Below are 19,574 nucleotides of genomic sequence, written 5' to 3' on the forward strand. Positions count from 1 at the left end.
TCTTGCCTTTTCTAAGTTAGATTTCAACTGGGACAGCTGGGGTTCCGACAACTGCTCCCAGCGCCTGTAGGTCAAGTAAGGGGGAAAATTAGCTCCTGTTTCCCTCTTCTGATTGCTATACATTGACCCCTGCTGGAAGTCTGGGTCAATGGATGTTTGATGAGGATAGGTTTGGGGTCAGCTATGACGTCCTCTACAGTCACACAGCCTGCCAGCGTTCATTGTGCAGACTGACACATCAATGAATAATAGCCTCCTGGGTTAGATATGAGAGAATGCCAAACCGCCTATAGTACTGCACTCCAGTGAGGGAATCGAACCTTTCATGAGAGCAGAAAACAAAAGGAAATGGAAACTATCCCTACCAGATCCTATTAGGTCATACATGATTCACTGGTTTAAAAGATCACTTGTCTCGCTGTCCATATAATGACACTCCAAACAATTAGTCTCGAATCTGTATCAATAGACCACCTGTTTACAGAGGCCACCCCTGGTCACTCCCAGAGGGTTTTTAGAGTACATCAGCCATCCAGGGTTTGTGACTAGGTTATCTTGACCCGAGTGGGGGTGGGTGTGAGGGGGTGAATTTTCAGCCTGCTGTTTATTCAACTGTATTCAAACTGATCCTGAACACAAAACTGCAATATAATATTATACAGACAAGGTTGATAACAGTTACAAGAAAACTGATTGTAAAATGGGGATACAGCTGAATCCACATACATAACACCAACAGATACTGAGCAGTCCCTGGCAAAAGATTATTGACATATAGGAGTAGGATTGGTCTGTGTTGCGCCTATACTTTAAGCCAGAACAGCAATGGCGACATAAGGAAAAACATTTTTACCAGTGGTTGGGATCTGGAATGCACCGCCTGGGAGTGGGGTGGAGGAAGATTCAGCTGAGACATTCAGAAGAGAATTGGATCATTGTCTGAGGAGAAAAGATTTCACAGGGAAAAGGCAGAGGGGTGGGATGAGGTGAGTTGCTCTTGCAGAGAGCTGGCACACCATGATGGATCAAATGGCTTCCTCCTGTGCTGTAACCATTCTATAATTCTATAAATCACGAGCCAAGCTTACCAATTTAGCGGTGGAATGATGTAGACGGGCATTTATCTCACCCTCAGCTGTTGGGGGGGGGGGGTTATTTTTTAGGAATCTTGGGCAGACAGCTAGAACGTACATTAAGGTCCTTTAAATATGTAAATTAGGGGCCTAATTGTCTCATTATTTGATATAGTGTGATGAGTGGTTGTGGCCAACTCTCCATTAAAAACCACCCATGTGCAAACCATTGGCTCACAAGGTGAATGGCTGCCAAAGATGGTAGTGACTAGTGATATACTCTGTTTGCAACTCCCTGGGTCAATTAAATTGTAAATATACAATATTATTTCCACAACATAATCACCCCTTTTCTCCCTAACAATTTTCTCCACTCCCATTCCCTCCTCATCCATCCTCTCCAGTCCCCTTCCCAAACCAACCACCTCACCACAGATCTTCTTTCTCATTTCACCTCCCTTTCTCTCCTCTCTCCTCCCCAGCTTTTCACTCCCAGCCTCTCTCCCCTGCTTCTCACCTCTCCTTTCAAGTGGGTGACCCTTCATCAAAGTTGCTGAGAATTTTAAACATTTTTCATTTTTATATCAAGGCAAGGAATCTCAGCTCATTTCCTTCTCCCTTAGAAAGGCCAATTAACGGTACCTTCTACTGAGGTCCTCTTATTCACCATAATCTAGGGACAGGGCCAAGAACATTCAAGCTCTATATGTCCCTGCTCCTCGTTACCTTAACCAGTTAAACCATTTGGAGAGCTATACCTCATTCTAACACAGTGACGCATCAAAAACGCTGAAATAATATGTGCTGTATTTTAAAGATGGCCACAATTGGACACTAACTGACCACTGGTGCAAGAAATGCAAACTGCCACATTTGAATGGTAAAGGTGCCTCTTCGAAAGCTGAGCCTAAAGTTTAGACAGAGTTGAGTAAACTTGGTTCAGCATATGATTGATGATATGTCTAAGTTGGGACAGTGTGTGACTTAAAGGAAGGGAACTTGGAGATGCTGGTGTTCCCATGAATCTGTTACCATTATTCTTCTAGGTGGTGGAGATTAGGATGTGCTGCTGAAGATAATCATCCTATAATTGGCCTGTGAGCATTTGGTATCAACATGATTTAATAAATAAATCTTCTCAACCAACTCCAGAGACAATAGCGAAGCTTAGCAGATGATCCATTTTCAAATCCTCTTTCTGTCCCCACATACAAAAATGGATGTGACCTCAAGGCTGAAACAGAGTTACCTGTTACAAACAACAATGTGCATTTATAAAGCCCCCTTAATGTAGAAAAATGTTCCAAGTCGCTTCCCAGGAGAATTATCAGGCCGAATTTGACACTGAGCCATACAAAGAGATATTAGCACAGGTGAAAGACAGGTTCTGAATGTATCTTAAATGAGAAGATAGAGGCTTAGGGAGAAAATTCCAGAACTTAGAGGATGGAAGGCCGATGGCATGGCTGCCAGTGGTGGGGAGATGGAAATCGGGGATGAACAAGGGGCTGGAATTTGAGGAATGGAAAATTCTTGGAGGGTTGCAAGGCTCAGATAGTAAATGGGACATGATTGCATAACACAATAGTTGTAGTTCCCACATTGCTTAGTCTGAAGTGGCTTAATGACAAAAGGATTGAATCAGAATGTAGTAGATTTTATTTCAGTTTGGTTAGTAGAGCTGTTACTACAATGAAGAGGATAGCTGAAACATGCTGGTGTTTAATGTCTGGAGGCCCATTAATTAAGGGACACGAGTGACACTATTACTTCAAAGTTTGCTTAATTTCTTTTTCAAAGCAACACCGATTTTCAGCTCATTCCAGTGGGCTCAATTTCACAAGGATTGCTTAAAAAAAAAACACGTTCTAAGGGTGAACTAAGTAATTTGCTGATGATAGAAAAATGTGCTCAAGGGTTGTATTAGAGACAAAATGAATAGGTTGCAGGTTGATTCAGATATGCTGGGCAAATGGGTCCATGTGCATCAGATGTAATTAACAATGTGAATAACTATCGCATCATCCAGGTCAGACTAGAGACCCTGGCCATGTTTATACCTTGCATGGAGTAGCATGAGAGCATGTCTTGGTCTTGGAGTTAGTAGCTGGACTCCATTTAAAGGGCAAACATGGGTATAGGGAGAGCAAATGTGGTTTTAAGTCCATTGCCAGCACGATTAAGTATGAACGGAAGAATGCTGAACTTAGCCTATATAAGATTTTGGCACAATAGCACTTGGAAAATTGTGTGAAGTCCTGATCTGCACAGATGGTGAATGATGGCAAGGCTCTGGAGAGAATATTGATAATAGCAACCCGGATAATTACAAAGCTTGTTATTATCTCTGTTATTAGCTCTTAGTTGAGAGGATAATCTCTGAAAGTTGGGGTTATTTACTTTGGAGAAGCTCAAAATGAGAGGTGATAAGATTGAGGATTTGAAAATGATGAAGGGATTGGGTGTAGTTTGTTTTGATAGGTTATTTGTAAGAAATAAGGATGGTGGGGGGTTAGAGGCCGTGCCTATAAAACCTGTCAGTGAAGCTCTAGAAAAAAGACAAAATAAAAAACTTGCATTTATATAACACCCTTCATGACCACAGAACATCCCAAAGAATTATACAGCAAAGAAGTAGTATTTTTGAAGTGTAGTCACTATTGTAATGTAGGAAACACAACAACCAATTTACACACAGCAAACTTCCAGAAACAGCAAGATGAAAATGATCAGATAACCTGTTTCTGTGTTGTTGATTGAGGGATAAATATTGGCCAAGACACTGGGGGTAACTCCTGTGATATTCATCAATATAGTGGATTGGAAACTTTTGCATTTACCTGAGAGGCCTAATGGGCCTAGGTTTAACCTTTCAGCTGAAGGATGGCACCTTCAACTGTGCTATACTGAATCAGCATCGATTGCTGTGCTTATGCCACGGAGTGGGACTTGAAATTCTGATTCAGAGGCAAGAACTGAACCACAAGGTGTAATGCCAGGAGCTTTTATATCCCCATCACAGTCTGGAACAAGCTGTCAAGATATGAGATGAGCATGGAGATGAGTTCTCTGCCTGAAAGCAGGTCCAACCCACAGCACCATGGATGATCTCCACCATGGGTAGGGCAAGGAGGCAGATCCCAATTCCAGCCCAGCCAGAACAGGGATTGAGCTGTTGGCACTGATGTGATCCAGTCTGGCCATTCAGCCAACTGCAACACCGCACCCCCCCCCCCCCCGAAAACCCCAACAGGGAGCCTGAGCTGTTGTGGCAACATATACTTTTGCATGCATGTTGTAGGCTGGAGCTCTGAATACTGATGGTAGAGGCTTCAATTTTATTTCCACCATATGGCTGACAGAAGGAATCTCGCCCCCTCTTACCACCTGCTATTGGTATGTGTGTGCAGGTTGATTCTCAACCTGTTTGGCCACATTATGAACACACTTTCCTTGGCCATCAAGTTCTGGAGTGGGACTTGAACCCAGAGTGTCTGGCTCAGAGGCAGGGATACTACCCACTGCACCACAAGACCTCCCTATGGGGGGAGGTGGGGCGGGTGCGGTTTAAAGCCTTTTAACTGGGAACTTGACAAATTCCTGACAGAAGGTGACCAATGACAGAGGGTCGGTGGTTATATAATTTAGATTAAGTTGTATCATGGGCCTGCTTGATTGCTTTAGGGATTTAAAAAGGAATGCCGATAGTTTCTCTTGATTTGCCAGTGAATTGTTCATTCGGTTTCATTTTTGCTCTCCCAGTGCACAGTATCACCAGACTGTGGCAGGATTGTAAGCAAAGTTAAGCCATTCATAAGATGGAGTGAGCAAAACAGGCCTGATGGTGTCTCTTTCCCTCCCAGGCTCATGCTCCCAGGCGATGTTATGGAGGTGGAAATGGACAATCTTAATGATGACTTTGTTATCAGAAGGTCAGCTGAGGGTTAAGTGCAACATGAAGGTTGTGGAAGGGCTTGCTTGGTATCAGTCAGTTGCCAAGGAGATGGTTCGGGTCAGTAGATATAGACATTTGCAAACAGTGAGCCCTGGACATGGCAGAATGGCAGTCTCCTCCTGTCTGCCCGCTCCAGCCCTTTCAGATATAAACCGAGTTTGAATCCCCGCCAGAGCCATAGGTAAAGACTCGAGGCCGCGAGTGAACATCCTCAGCCTCGGATAAAGGCAGAATTAGAGGTAAGTTCTGCCGGGAATGCACCAGAAGAGGGAATTAATGTGCAGGCTTGAGTTCTTGGCCTGAGCTCCTCCTCTTCCCAGCCTCAAGCCAGTTTCAGGTGGGGTGTAAAGAGCAAAACATCATTGACGAGAGCGGGGCTGTAAAGAGCGAGGAGAGCAGGGCACGAGTTGAGAGGCAGCTGAGGCTTTGAGAACAGCATGAGAGGAGAGGCAGTCGGGAGTGTGAAAACAGTGTGAGTGGACAGGCAGTCGGCAGTGGCGAGCCAGAGCAGGTGAGCACCCGGAGGCAGTCACCATCACCTAGAAGAGCAGGTGAGACGAGTGCCCCAGAGACAGCAACCACCACCTGGAAGAGCGGGTGAGGACCCGGACACAGAAATCACCAGCTGGTGGTTACTGCCCAGAACGGCGCAGCTCCAGCCAACAGCAAGAGCACGAGGCCGTCACTTCTCTTTATGAATCCCAGGGAGAGAGGTACTGTGGGAACGAGAAAAGAGGACAGTAGAAGTATGTGTGTCTGTATGTCCTAGGCCCAGACAGTGGAGCCAGGTCTCCAGTCATCTCGGATCCCCTTGCCACTGGACCAAGGCCTTGTTCCGTGAAGCCCGTGTGGTAGCTGGTGTGCAACGGCCACCCCATAAAATGAAGCTCAAGACCTGGAACATAAAGACCCCCATGGACAACCCCAACAGCGACAGACTGGAACGGTGTACTGCTGTTGTTGCCCGGGAGTGCAGACGTTTCGACATTGACATTGCTGCCCTAAGTGTGACCCGGCGGGCAGGGGAAGGCCAGCTCAAGGAACAAGTTGGTGATTTAACCTTCTTCTGGGAAGGTAAACCAGCTCCACGGGGTTGGCTCTGCCATTAAAAATGAACTAGTTTGCCGTCTCAAAAACACCCCTTGTGGGATAGAGTGTCTCATGACCCTTTAACTCACCCTATCCTGGAACCAATGCACCAGAGTTCACAGCGTGTACACCCCAACACTGGATGCTACAGATGAGTCCAAAAGACGAATCTTACACCAACCTTGAACAATCCCTGGCCCAAGTCCCAGTGGGTGAGAAGCTGATCCTCTTTGGTGGCTTCAATGCCAGAGTTGGGAAGGACGTAGACCTCTAGGGAGATGTAATCAGCAGAGAGGGGGTAGGAAAATCCAACACCAGTGGTACCCTGCTCCTGATTAAATGCCTAGAACATGGCCTTGTCATTAACCAACACCTTGTTCCATCAGAGAGACAGGTACGAGGCCTCAGCGCTCCAGGCGCTGGCACCTGCTCGACTAGGTCATTGTCCGAGCGAGGGACAGCAAGGACGTGCGTATCACCCACGCCATGACAGGAGCCGATGACTTCTGGACGGAATATCGCCTAATTCGCTCTGTCATCGATGTAACCCCAATGCAGCGACGGCAACAGAAATAATGCTTCAGGAAAATCAATGCCGAGGCACTCAAGGACCCTGGTAGGAGAGCCCTATTCAGCCAGCACCTCACTGCCACCCTGGTGACTCCCGGTGATGCAGAGTGTCCACAGTGTCTGGTCTGCCCTCAAAGACCCCATCATCAGCACCTGCGAAGAGAGGCTTGGTCACTCAACCTGCAGACACCAAGGCTGGTTCAGTGAGAATGACCAGGAGATCCAGGAGCTGATAGGCCACAAGCTCAAGGCATCTCTGAACATGAAGCAGCAACCCAAACTTGAGACCAAGAACGCAGCTCTACAGACGGCTGAAGGCTGAGGTCCAGCAAAAAACACGTGACCTAAAGAACAGATGGTGGGTGGAGAAAGTGCAGGAGTTCCACAGATGGCCGACGACCATGGTGTGTGAGGTTCCTTCAGCGCATTCAAAACCACCTACAGCCCAAGCATCCAAGACCCCACCCCATTACTGGCCAAGAACGGAGAGGTGCTCATCAAGGACAGAGAGGCAGTCAGTGCCTGCCGGAAGGAGCACTTCGAAGATCTTCTTAACAGAGACTCTGTCTTCAACACGAGTGTCCCTGACTCCGTTCTGCAGCATGCAACCTGCTGCCATCTCAGCACAACCCCAACCCGGCACCAGGTAGAAAAGGCTACTTGACAGCTAAAGAGCAACAAGGCATCAGGAGTAGATGGAATCCCCACCAAAGCACTAAAACAAGGTACGAATACACGGTCCCATCTCCCTTATCTGGAAGAAGGACAGCATATCAGGAGATCTCAGAGATGCTGTAATCATGACCATCCTCAAGAAAAGTGACAAATTCGCCTGCGGTAACAATAGAGGAATCTCCCTGCTGTCAGCCACAGGGAAGGTCATCGCAAGAATCCTCTTCAATCGCCTTCTTCCTGTGGCTGAAGAGCTCCTCCCAGAGTCGCAATGCAGATTCGCGCAATAAGGGGCACAAAGGACACGATCTTCACCATGTGCCAACTGCAAGAGAAATGCAGGGAACAGCACCAACCCTTGTACATGGCCTTCTTTGACCTCACAAAAGCCTATGATACTGTCAACTGCAAAGGATTATGGAGCAACGTTCTTCATTTCGGCTGCCCCCAACAGTTTGTCACCATCCACTGCCTGCTCCACGATGTGCAAGCTGTGATCCTGACCAACGGATCCACCACAGACTCAATCCACGTTCAGACCAGGGTCAAGTGCGGTTGTCCCACCCTCTGTCATTGAGCTACAGTATGCAGATGATGCACACTCAGAGGCCGAGCTCCAAGCCATTGTCAACACCTTCACCGAGGCATATGAGAGCATGGGCCTTACACTAAACACCCTTAAGACAATGGTCCTCTACCAACCTGCCCCCTCCACGTTGCACTGCCTCTTGTAATCAAAATCCACAACGAGGCCTTGGACAATGTGGACCACTTTCTGTACCTTGGAAGCTGACTGTCAACAAGGGCAGACACCAACGACGAGGTTCAATACTGCCTTCAGTGTGCCAGTGCAGTCTTCGGCTGCCTGAGGAGGAGAGTGTTTGAAGACCAGGACCTCAAACCTGGCACTAAGCTCATGGTCTATAGAGCAAAAGTGATACCTGCCCTCCTATATGACTCTGAGACATGGACTATGTACAGCAGGCACCTCAGAACTCTGGAGAATTGCCACCAGCACTGCCTCTGCAAGATCCTGCAAATCCATTGCACAAACATCAGTATTCTTGCTCAGGCCAACATCCCCAGCATGGAAGCATTGACCTCGCTCGATCAGCTCCGCTGGGTGCACCACATTGTCTGCATGCCTGACACGAGACTCCCGAAACAAGGGCTGTACTCGGAACTTCAGCATGGCAAACAAGCTCCGGGGGGGGGCAGAGGAAACACTTCAAGGGTACCCTCATGGCCTCCTTGAAAAAGTACAACATCCCCGCCGACATCTGGGAATCCCTGGCCCAGGACTACCCAAAGTGGAGGGAAAGCATCTGGGAAGGAGCTGAACTCCTCGAGTCTCATCACCAAAGGCTAGCTGAAGCCAAGCTTTGAGAGTGAAAGGAGCGCATGGCAACATGGGCATTGCACCCACCCGCTCCCCCTACCACCGTCTACCCAACCTGTGACAGAGACTGTAGGTTGCGCATTGGACTGTTCAGTCACCTGTGAACTCATTTTTAGTGTGGAAGCAAGTCATCCTCAACCGCAAGGGGCTGCATAAGATGCAGAAGAGAAGACAGTGGCTTCAGTTTTCCCAATATTTAATTGGAGGAAATTTCAACACATGTCAGATAAGCAGCCTGATAACTTAGCAACAGTGGAGGAGTCGAGAGAGGTGGTGGTGAGGTAGAGCCGGGTGTTGACAGTGGACAAATAAAAACTAATGCTGTGTTTTCAATCATGTTGCCGAGGAGCAGTACATCGATGAGAAATAGGAGGGGCCAAGGATAGGTCTTTGGGACACACCAGGAGTAACTGTATGGAAGTGGAAAGAGGAGGCAATCCAAGTGTTACGCTGGCTATGATTAGAATAGATAAGAATGGAACCAGGCAAACGCAGCCCATTTGACTTGGTCGGGCTTTGGAGGAGAATGGTGTAGTCAGCTGTGTTAAAGGCCACAAACAGGTTGTGAAAGATGAGGAGTGAAAGGTTACCTTTGTCACAGTCACATGGGATGCCATTTGTGACTTCAATAAGAGCTAATTCTGCACTTTGGGGGACATAAACCTGATTGGAGGGACTCAAAGATAGAACCTCAAACAACATCACTAAAATAAAGAGATGATCTGGTTATTATCTGGTTATTGCTGTTTACATAGGAACATAAGAGCATACGAAATAGGAACAGGAGTAGACCGCTCAGCCCCTCGAGCCTGCCCCGCTTTTCAATAAGATCGTGGCTAATCTTGTGTTTCGATTTCCACATTCCCATCTACCCCCAATAACCTTTCATTCCCTTGCTTAACAAGAAGCTATCTATCTCTGCCTTAAAATATTCAAAAGACCCCGCCTCCACTACCTTCTGAGGCAGAGAATTCCAAAGTTGCACAACACTCAGAGAGAAAAAAATTTCTCCTCATTTCTGTCCTAAAAGGGCGACTGCTAATTTTAAAACACTGCCCCCTATTTTTGGACTCACCCACAAGAGGAAATTTCCTTTCGAAGTCCACCTCATCAAGATCGTTCAGGGCCTTGTATACGTCAATCAAATTACCCCTAACTCTTCTGGGAGCTTGCAGTGCACAAATTAGAGGCCAACAGTGACTGCTTTTCAAAAGTACTCTAATGGCTATAAATCGCTTTTGGACAACTTAATGTCATGAAAGGCGCCATATAAATGCACCTTTTTCAGATGTTAGCAGTGTAGTTGGTTAGAACACTGATCTTCCAGCTTAGAGACTCACTTAGTGTAGCTGGCTTGACATTGTCTTTTTACCTTAGGGATTAGATCTTGCCTGGTCCACCATCCCTGAATGGTGTGTTGGGTTAGCCAACTTGCTTCTTTGACCTCTTGGGTTGAGTGCAGTCATAAAGTGAAGACAGGATCAGGCTTGTCAATGGCAATAGCCCTGATGGTCATGTATCCTTCTGAAACATGCTGTAGCTCATATGTGAAGAACTACCATTTGACTGAGGTACCAGAGGGCTGGCGGAGGTGAGGCTGGCCGGCACAGCCAATGTCTGTGAAACCATACCCTGCCACATGGACTACAATGGTTCAAGCAGAAGGCCCACCAACACCCTCGTATGAGCAACAGAGGATGGGGCAATAACTAACGGCCTTGGCAGTGACTTCCACATCTTGAGAATGAACAAAAATTAGTTTTTTTTTTAAAAACGAGGGCAAGGTATTTGAGGGAAGCAGTGAAAAAAATTGGAAGAAGATGTGGTGGGGTGGCGGGGGGGGCGGGGGGGGGGGGGGGGGGAAGCACAAAAAAAAAGGAGAAAAAAATTACTGTTCACAAAACATCTGCCCAAAAATATCATAAGAAAATATTGTTTTTTCCTATCGCTTGAGATATTAAAGTCAAGCAATAACATATCAAATTGCTGCAGGCTAATAATTAATAAGACCAACTGCACAGATAATGAGTAGGACACAACAAGGTGGTGAGAAGGGCCTAATCTCTATCTGAACTTGTGAAAGGACTCAATTGACCTGCTGATGGATTCATGGTGTTTCAGTTATAAAATACATTTTGGATATTTTGCTCCCAGCTGTCTAGTTAAAAAAAAATTCAGTGACTGCATTTATTGTATCTCTTAACAATAACAAGTTTATTTTTTTTGGTTTCGTTCCTACGCATTACTTACTGTGTCGACAAATTAATACGAGTGTAAATGACATTCCACTGTTGTACTTAAGAATTCCTTTTGAGTAATGTGTGTGTGTGTGACACTATAACTGGTTTGCTTCTCAAAGACATAAGGTGACACATTTAACATAATCAGCTTCTTTATGCATTGAGATTGGGAGATTCTCCACCCCCCACACTTCTTTCAGCTGTTGGAGGTGCTCTTGTTACACTACTAGATGCCATCATGGGTCAGGGAGCAAAAACTGTGTTAACACCACATCAAATAAGGCTTTAATGATGCACTGCTTCACTGCTGTGTGTTTTCTGATGCACCACAGGCACCTGGGAGGGTGGGGAGGAACATGGATATGGGGGGGTGGGGGGAGGTGGCCAGATCAATGGGTTTGGGGAGAGCCCTTGATCATACAAGGCCTCTGTCATCCGTCATCACAACTTCTATCATATATTTATGTGGCCATGCATTATTCAACCTTCATAAATCAAACACTCACCCAGCTTAACAAAGTGTTTGGAGACTGGATTTACTCTGATTCCCGGGATTCAAATTCACTAGTCATCCCGATTGAACAGTAGAAATCTTGCAGGAAAAGTGCAGTATTTATTTGTTGATCTATTTATTTCCCAAAAGGATGCAATACACTATGGGCAGAAACTGATGGGGTTACATCACATACAGTGAGGACTTCAGTAAGATGAAATTCCATCCCTGCACCCTGAACTAACCTACATCTACTTCTACCACAAAGTCCACCCTGTAACTCTGCCTCTGCCTGTAACTCCACCCCTGCCAGTATTCCTGCCCCTGCCAGTATTCCTGCCCCAATCAGTATCCCTGCCCTCCCTTGTATCCCTGTTTCTTCCTGTGCCTCTCCCTCTGCCTGTGTCGCTCACTCTGCCTGTGTCTCCCACTCTGCCTGTGTCTCTCCCCCAACCTGTGTCTTTGTTCATGTCTGTGTGTCTGCCCCACCTCTGTCTCTCCCTCTGCTTGTGTCTCTCCCTCACCTGTAACTCTGCCCCATCTGTGTTTCTGCCCTGTGTGTGTCTCTGCCCCACCTATGTCTCTCTGCCCACGCCTGCGTCTCTCCCTCGCTTGTACCCCTGCCCATGCTTGTATCCCTACCCTGGCCTGTTTCCTTATCTTTGCCTGTATATATTATGTTTCCATTTCTATTGGCATATTTGCCTGCCTGTCTCTCTTTCTGACATTCCAGCAAGAAATGTGAGCTTATATCAGCTCTAACAAACTATTTGTTTGGTTGATCAAAAATTAAAATCAAGTTTAAACTGCAGAATGATATAACAGAATCACAGCAAACTACTTGTGACTCGCATTGAGGAAAGCCTTGAGTTAAAGAGAAGTGCGTAAACCCGTTTCCATTAAGGGCTTTGTACACAGTTGCATCAAAAATGCCTGCGGACTCGACAACATCTCAATCAAGAACTTCTGATTTTTTTAAAAGCTTTATACATAAGTTGTTTAACTTTATGTTGTCTTGCAATTTGCTGCATAATAAGAGTCATGCACAGCTGCATCTAAGCAACGTTCATGTTTATTTTAAAGGAAAAACATGTCGGAGAAAGAGCAGGGCTGCGGGAATAATTAAATAGCTCTTTAGAAGAGCTGACACGGGCACGATGGACCAAATGGCCTCCTTCTGTGTTGTGAGATTCTATGGCCCCAATAGTTACAGAGAGGCTGGCTGTTGGGCAGGAAGGCCTGCAGTGCCAGGCTGCAGCCTGGGAATGGCGAAGAGGGAGGAAGAGAGGGAGGAAGAGTACAAGAGTAAGGAGGTCATGTTGAATTTGTATAAGACACTAGTTAGGCCTCATCTGGAGTGCTGCATCCAGTTCTGGGCGCCATACTTGAGGAAGGATGTGAAAGCATTGGAGAGAGTACAGAGGAGATTCACAAACATGATTCCAGGGATAAAGAACTGTAGCTGTGAGGATAGATTGAAGAGGATGGGACTGTTTTCCTTGGAGAAAAGAAGGCTGAGAGGAGACTTGATGGAGGTGTTCAAGATCCTGAGGGGTATGGACAGAGTAAATAGTGAGAAACTGTTCCCACTCAAGAGAACATCAAGAACAAGAGGGCACAAATTCAAAATAATTGACAAAAGCTGTAAATGTGATATAAGGAAAAAATTTTTCACCCAGAGGATGGTTGGAATCTGGAACGAACTTCCTGAGAGGATGATAGAGGCAGGTTTGATCGAGGTATTCAAAAGGGAATTGGATTGCTACCTGAGAAGAGAAAATGTTCAAGATTACGGGGATAAGGCAGGGGAGTGGGACTAGGTGGAATGCTCTTTCAGAGAGCTAGTGCAGACTCGATGGGGCAAATGGCCTCTACCTGCACTTTAGAGATTCTGTGATAATGGGCAGAATTTTACCCTCGGATGGTGGGCGGGACCCACCGGCTCGGCGGCAGGTGGGCAGCCGACCCCCGCCAACGAAATGGGGCCCGCCGCCATTTTGAGTGGGCGGGCCAATTAAGGCCCGCCCAGTGGCATCCCCGATGGGAAGGGCTATGCACTTCCTATTCCGGGGGGGGTGAGGGGGGAGGGAATCCCCAGCTGTCAAAGTGAGCTCTTTTGCACATGCGGGTGAAAGAACACACTGCTCCCTGAGGCAAAGTCCTGTCTCAGGGAGATTCGTGAGAGGTAAGTAAAGTCTAAAAATATTGAAATTATTAACATGTCCCCCTCATGTGACAATGTGACACGAGATGGGACGTGTTATTAAAATTTATTAAATTTTTAAAAAACGGACATGAAACTTCATCCCGCCAGTGGATGAAGTTTCATGAATAATCTGGAGCCCGCTGGGGCTCCTGGCCTACCCGCCAGCCTTAAGCTTGGACGGGCAGGTCTTTAATTATCTTAATGAGCCTGTCAATGACCTCAATTGGCCATTGACAGGTCGGCGGGCGGACAGCTGATTTCGCTGTCCGCCCGCCTTCCTGAAAATTGAAATGGACCGGGATGACTTCGGGGGGTTTCTCCCAACGTCATCCCGTGTCATTTTTCCCATGGTGAGCTGGCCCCGCCCCCCAAATCGCTGACGGGAAAATCCTGCCAAATATGATTGCAGGCCATGGGCCGTTGCTCGATCAGACTGGTGGAGACAATGTGGGTGTGGGGGGGGTGGTGCAGAGGCGCATCTGGGGGCTCCAGACAGTGCTCAGGGGGTGCTGTCAGAGAAAACAACAAGTTGCATTTGTATAGCAACTCTAATGTAGCAAAATGTCCGAGGTGCTAACAAGAGCATTATCAATATAAAGAATATTGACACCAAGTCACAAGAGGCGGGAACAGGACAGCTTGGTTGACGAGGACTAGAGAGGGGGGTGGTTGGAAATATGGTGGACCAGAGAGTCATTGGTGGAGAGGGAAGGAGGGAGGGATCAGTAAGGCCAGTGCAGGGATGACTGGTATCGGGGAAGATTGGGAGCATTGGAGGGGAAGTTGGAAGGTAGGGGGGTGGGGGGGTGAGGGGGTGCAGGTTGGCGGCGGGGGGGGGGGTGGAATTGGAAGGGTTGGATTGGTGGGAGATTGTGGCTCATGTGGGTGTTCAACTGAAGGGGGTGGTGAGGGGAGGGGAGAATATCATTTGGATACAGCAGTTAAATGGAAAGGTATTTACCTGCTGAACCCAACAGTCCGCACCTTCCTTTAGCTGGCAGGTTTCCCAAAGCCCAGAAAACCTGGCTGGCATGGGTGAAATTTAAAATGGAGGTTAAATTTGAGGCGGACAGCCTCTCTGTAATATTTAAATGTCCAAACCTCCTCCTGGGAGTGGGTTATTCACTCACTCAACCTGCCTCCCTTAAGTCCAGACGTGAGTGGGTTCAAGACGGATATTTGATTTTTACATTCCACCTGTCCCAAACCACCCACTTAGAGGGTTAAAAATCTGCCTCCGTCCTCCCCCCACCAAGCCAGACCACTCATCTAAAGAGGGCAGTGGGGTGAACTGTCAGAGGCCTATTAAGGCCATTTAACTAACAATTAAAATAATTAATGGAGCTGCCCGTCCAACCTGAAGGTTGGCAGAGGGGGGGGGGGGTGTGGGGGGCAGGTGAAGAGCCCAGGCAGCCTTCCCATTTATCATGGAACCTCATCCACGGGCGGGATGAGGGCTCATGAATGATTTTAAATTTTCTCAACAATTTTTATTGAAATTAATGCACACGTCCCAGCTCATGTGACAGTTTCGCATGAGGCGATAAGTCATAAAAAATTTTTCAACGCTTTATTGAACTGTTGAAACTTAAAACAAATCTTCCTGAGGCACATCTCCCGACTCAGGGAACGCCTCTCTTTGCCTGCACAGGGTGTGCACAATGCTTCCAGGCACGCATCACGCAATGGGTGGGCCTTAATTGGCCCATCCACGTAAAATGGTGGCGCGGACCCAATCGGGGGCTTCGATTGGGTCTGTGCCCACCCCCGCACAACCCCCCCCCCCACCCTCCCCCGATGGCGGGTGGTGGTGGGGGGGGTGGGGTGGGGGGGAACATTCTACTCTATGTGTTGTAACCAAACCGGTTATATTTGCCTAAAGAAAGGTTTATTTAAGATAAAAAGAAGACCTGAACGAAATTCTCGAAAAAAAACTACATTCTTTAAACTAACAATTCCTGCCTTTGAACCACAAATTGCTTCCTGTGTTCTTTTTACCCATTTAATTGACACACAGCAGTGCTTGGCTGCTGGGACTTGCCACATTGAATTGTTCAAAAGACAAGGGGTCAACATGGGAATGGTTCAAGTGGGGAAGGGGAAGGAAAGGAGATCACTGGTTTGCTTGCTTTTAACACATTGATAACATTTAGAAATATCAAGATGCGATAAAGATGACTGATATTGGTAACGTTCCAGTAAAGACTGTAACATAGTTTGTTCAATGATTTCACATTGTAGAGATGTTTCCACTTGTGGCTGAGAACAGAACTAGGAGCCATAAATATAAGATAGTCACCAGTAAATCCAAGAGGAAATAAGGAGAAATGTCTTTGCCCGGGGAGTGGTTAGAATGCAGCACTCACTGTCACATGGAGTAATTGAGGCCAACAGCTTGGCTGCATTTAAGGGGAACCGGATAACCGCATAAACTCAAAAGAATAGAAGGATATCCTGATAGGGTTAGATGACAAGGGGTTGGAGGGGGCTCATACGGAGCATGACTACACATGGAACTGTTGGGCTCCAATGCTCTAAACGCTTTGTCATACTTTACAAATTGGAACCTGCACTGTCTACAGTCAGGAATTAGGGGACGATGCTGCACTTTACAATATTTGTATGGTTATATTGAGTCCGCAGCACTGAAACCATTCAGTACAGCTGGCTTGTGCAAGTATACGTGCTCCATACAGGCTTCTTCCCGTGCCTTTTATCTAACCCTATTAATTATTGCTTCTGCTCTCTTCTCAACTCATGACTTTATCCAGCTTCCCCTTCAATGCATCTGTACTATTAGCCTCAAACACTCCATGTGGTAGTGAGTTCCATATTCCAGCCGCTCTCCAGGGAAAAGAAAAAGTTTCTCCTGAATTCCTGACCGGATTTATTGGTGACCAGCTTATATTGATGGCCCATAGATTTGGTTCCCCCAGAATTGGAAACATCTTCCCTACCCTATCAAACATCTTCATAATGTTAGAGATCTATTAGGTCACTCCTCAGCCCTCTCTCTTACAGAGAAAAGAGCTCCAGCCTCTTCAGCTTTTCCCAGTATGTAGAACCTCTCAGTCCCTTATTTATATATTTTACTAGAGCCCTCAACTTGATTTTCCCCTATGAATACTCCAGAGTGACTTAAGTGGCAGTACACTAGATTATATTTTCTCTTTCAAAAAAGAAGCTCTGTAATTACAATTATCGATAGCTCTACATCCGAATGCACTGTTGCTCTCTTCATTGCAGTTAACAGATTATACATTACTTATGCCCTATTTGGCTCAGGACCGCCTGTCTGCTGTCCCTATTCTATCCTCTGGCAACAGCCGAGTAACTACGGTAATTAAGTGTGAAGTAAGAGAAACCTAATGTGTTCCTTTCAGGGCCGGTGGTGGGGGTGGGGGGGTGGGTGGGTGAGGGGGGAGATAATTTATGCTAATAACACACAATCACACTTGCTTTGCAAGGGTAATCATGATTGCTGGTTCAGTCTATTTTTATATTAAAAAAAGCAGAGGAGATTGCTCTTTTCTTAAATCCCAATGTCCTTTTATCTCGCTCCCTAAGTCTGCCACTTTTATCTGGGCAGCTGTATGGAAATGACAAGTCGAGTTTCTTTGCCTTTTTCATTCTCCACCACCGACCCCCCCACCCACCCTCTCCAACCAACCCCCCACACCCCCCCAACCCTCACACTCCTCGCACTATTGTTTCCTCTCTCACACCAGATTTCTCTGGCTTCATACTGAGGGGTTGTGGACACATAAGTCCCTTCACTTTGGAGCCCGAGAGAAATGCTTTCTTAGTAAAATGGTAACGCAGTTTCTTGCCAAGGGCAGGTCCGACTCACTGAAAATGCTGGTCGCAATCTGCAGTGATGTGCCTCTGTGTTTTTCTTGCTCTCTGTTATCCTATGAAAAGGGAGTGCACTTTTCTGCCAGTTATGATATATTGCTGCAGCTGTAGTGTCACTGCACCTGACGAGGTATTCCTATAGTGGGAAACTAAACTAAGCAATAGTGACAACTGTAAGAGGGAATTCAGGATAAGCAGTAAAGTTGTCAACCCTCCAGGATTGTACAGGAGTCTCCAAAGGTTGAATATTAGTCTCCATGACACTGCTACGAGCAAACCAGGAGGAAAACCACAGGGGTATTAAAAAATACATTTTTTCCATTTTAGTAAGAATAGAAGGAATAGGATAGGAGCTGGAGCAGTCCATTCAGCCCATCAAACCTGCTCTCCCGTGCAACAAAATCATGGTTGATCGTTTCTTCGCTAGAAAACTATCGGGGCTAAGTGATGTTTGATTGGCTGGGTTAACTGGAGGCTAGAGAAACCTTCAGGGATAGGTCAATCTGAAGTTGGCAACCCTGATAAACAAGTGGATGAAGGACAGGGCAGCAGATCATTTTCTTTCCTCTTCTATTCGAATTTCTTCCATCCACCTTCCCTAAAGCCCCACAGATCTTAGCCATGGCCTTACCCAAGTGGCTATTCTTCATCTGAGGACCCTGACCAGGGGGTGTTCACTAGTCCATTTCACCAAGGACCAGTCAGAGAAACCATGCATTTGCAGACTGCTGGGTGGGTTGTCTAATGTCATGCCCCCTGTCATCTGTTGAGAATCTCGAAGGAGCCGCACCCATTTTTTAGGCTTCAAACGGGCACCTAGACATCGGATATTGGAGGCTGGCCGCATGTGCTCATGAGATACCAGAAGTACCACACCTGCCATATTGGTAAAAGCTGAAAAAAAAAGGCTTCCAAGAACCTGTTCCTGAAAGATATTAGGCTCTTTGCTAAATTAGAATGCCCTGAGAAGGGTTTCAGGAAAGCACAGTCTACATGTGGCCTAACCAGTGATCCTTAAAACTTTTCTGGGGTTCACTGCAGTGCTGACTGTTACAAACTGATTTCTATGTTGGTGCCATTAACAAAAGCACCAATAACTTGATGAAGAAGTGTTCATGGGAGTTTGCTTCTAAAGACATTATGTTAAACATTGCACCCATTGTTCGGACAAAAATCCTTTCCTTTTTCCCTAAGCTAGCAAAAAGTTTGCCAAACAGAAGATAATGCCCATTTCACACTTATTGACATTTTCATTTTTTTGTACATCTCTGGGACTTCCAATCCCAAACCCCTTTTCTACTCCACCTCCCTCTCCTCATTTAAGATTCCCCTCCATTAAAACCCACCCATTTGGGCAAACATTTGGCTACCTCTCCTCATCTCTGCTTCCTTGGCTAGGTAGGCCATTTTCCTTGGGTTGTTGTCAAGCAACTTGAGCTGTTTCTTTATGTGAAAAGCATTGCACAAAAGCAAATTGTAATTACTTCTGCTGTATTGTTATAGAACTGAGCTATGTTGCTAGCAGCACATCCAGGCAGGAGGCAGGTGATATTAGCAGCTAAGAAAGAATAGGGCTTGCATTTATATAGTGCCTTGCACAATCCCAGGATGTCCAAAAATGCTTTACAGCTAATAAAATATCCTTAAAGTGCAGTCACTGTTGTAATGCAAGAAATGTGGCATAGCAAACTCCCACAGACAATAGGATAATAGGCAACGCTTTTTGAAATAGCACCATGGAATCTTTTTGCATTCACCTGAACAGGCAGTTGAAGCATCAACAATGAACCAGGGCACCAGGGGAGACCTCTCCCTGCCCTTCTTTGAAATAATAGCGTGGGATCTGTTTAAGTTCATCCTAGAGGGCAGGCAGAACATTGGTGTACCTTCCCATCTAAAAGAATGGTGCACTCCCTCAGTAATACACTGAAGTGCTGGCCTAGATTATGAGCTTCTGTCTCTTGAGTGGGACTTGAACCCTCAACCTTAGAGCTAAGAGTGGTCCCATTTAGCCATGGCTGA

This window comes from Carcharodon carcharias, chromosome 14 (genome assembly GCF_017639515.1).
Source record: "Carcharodon carcharias isolate sCarCar2 chromosome 14, sCarCar2.pri, whole genome shotgun sequence".
Classification (NCBI taxonomy): Eukaryota; Metazoa; Chordata; class Chondrichthyes; order Lamniformes; family Lamnidae; genus Carcharodon; species Carcharodon carcharias.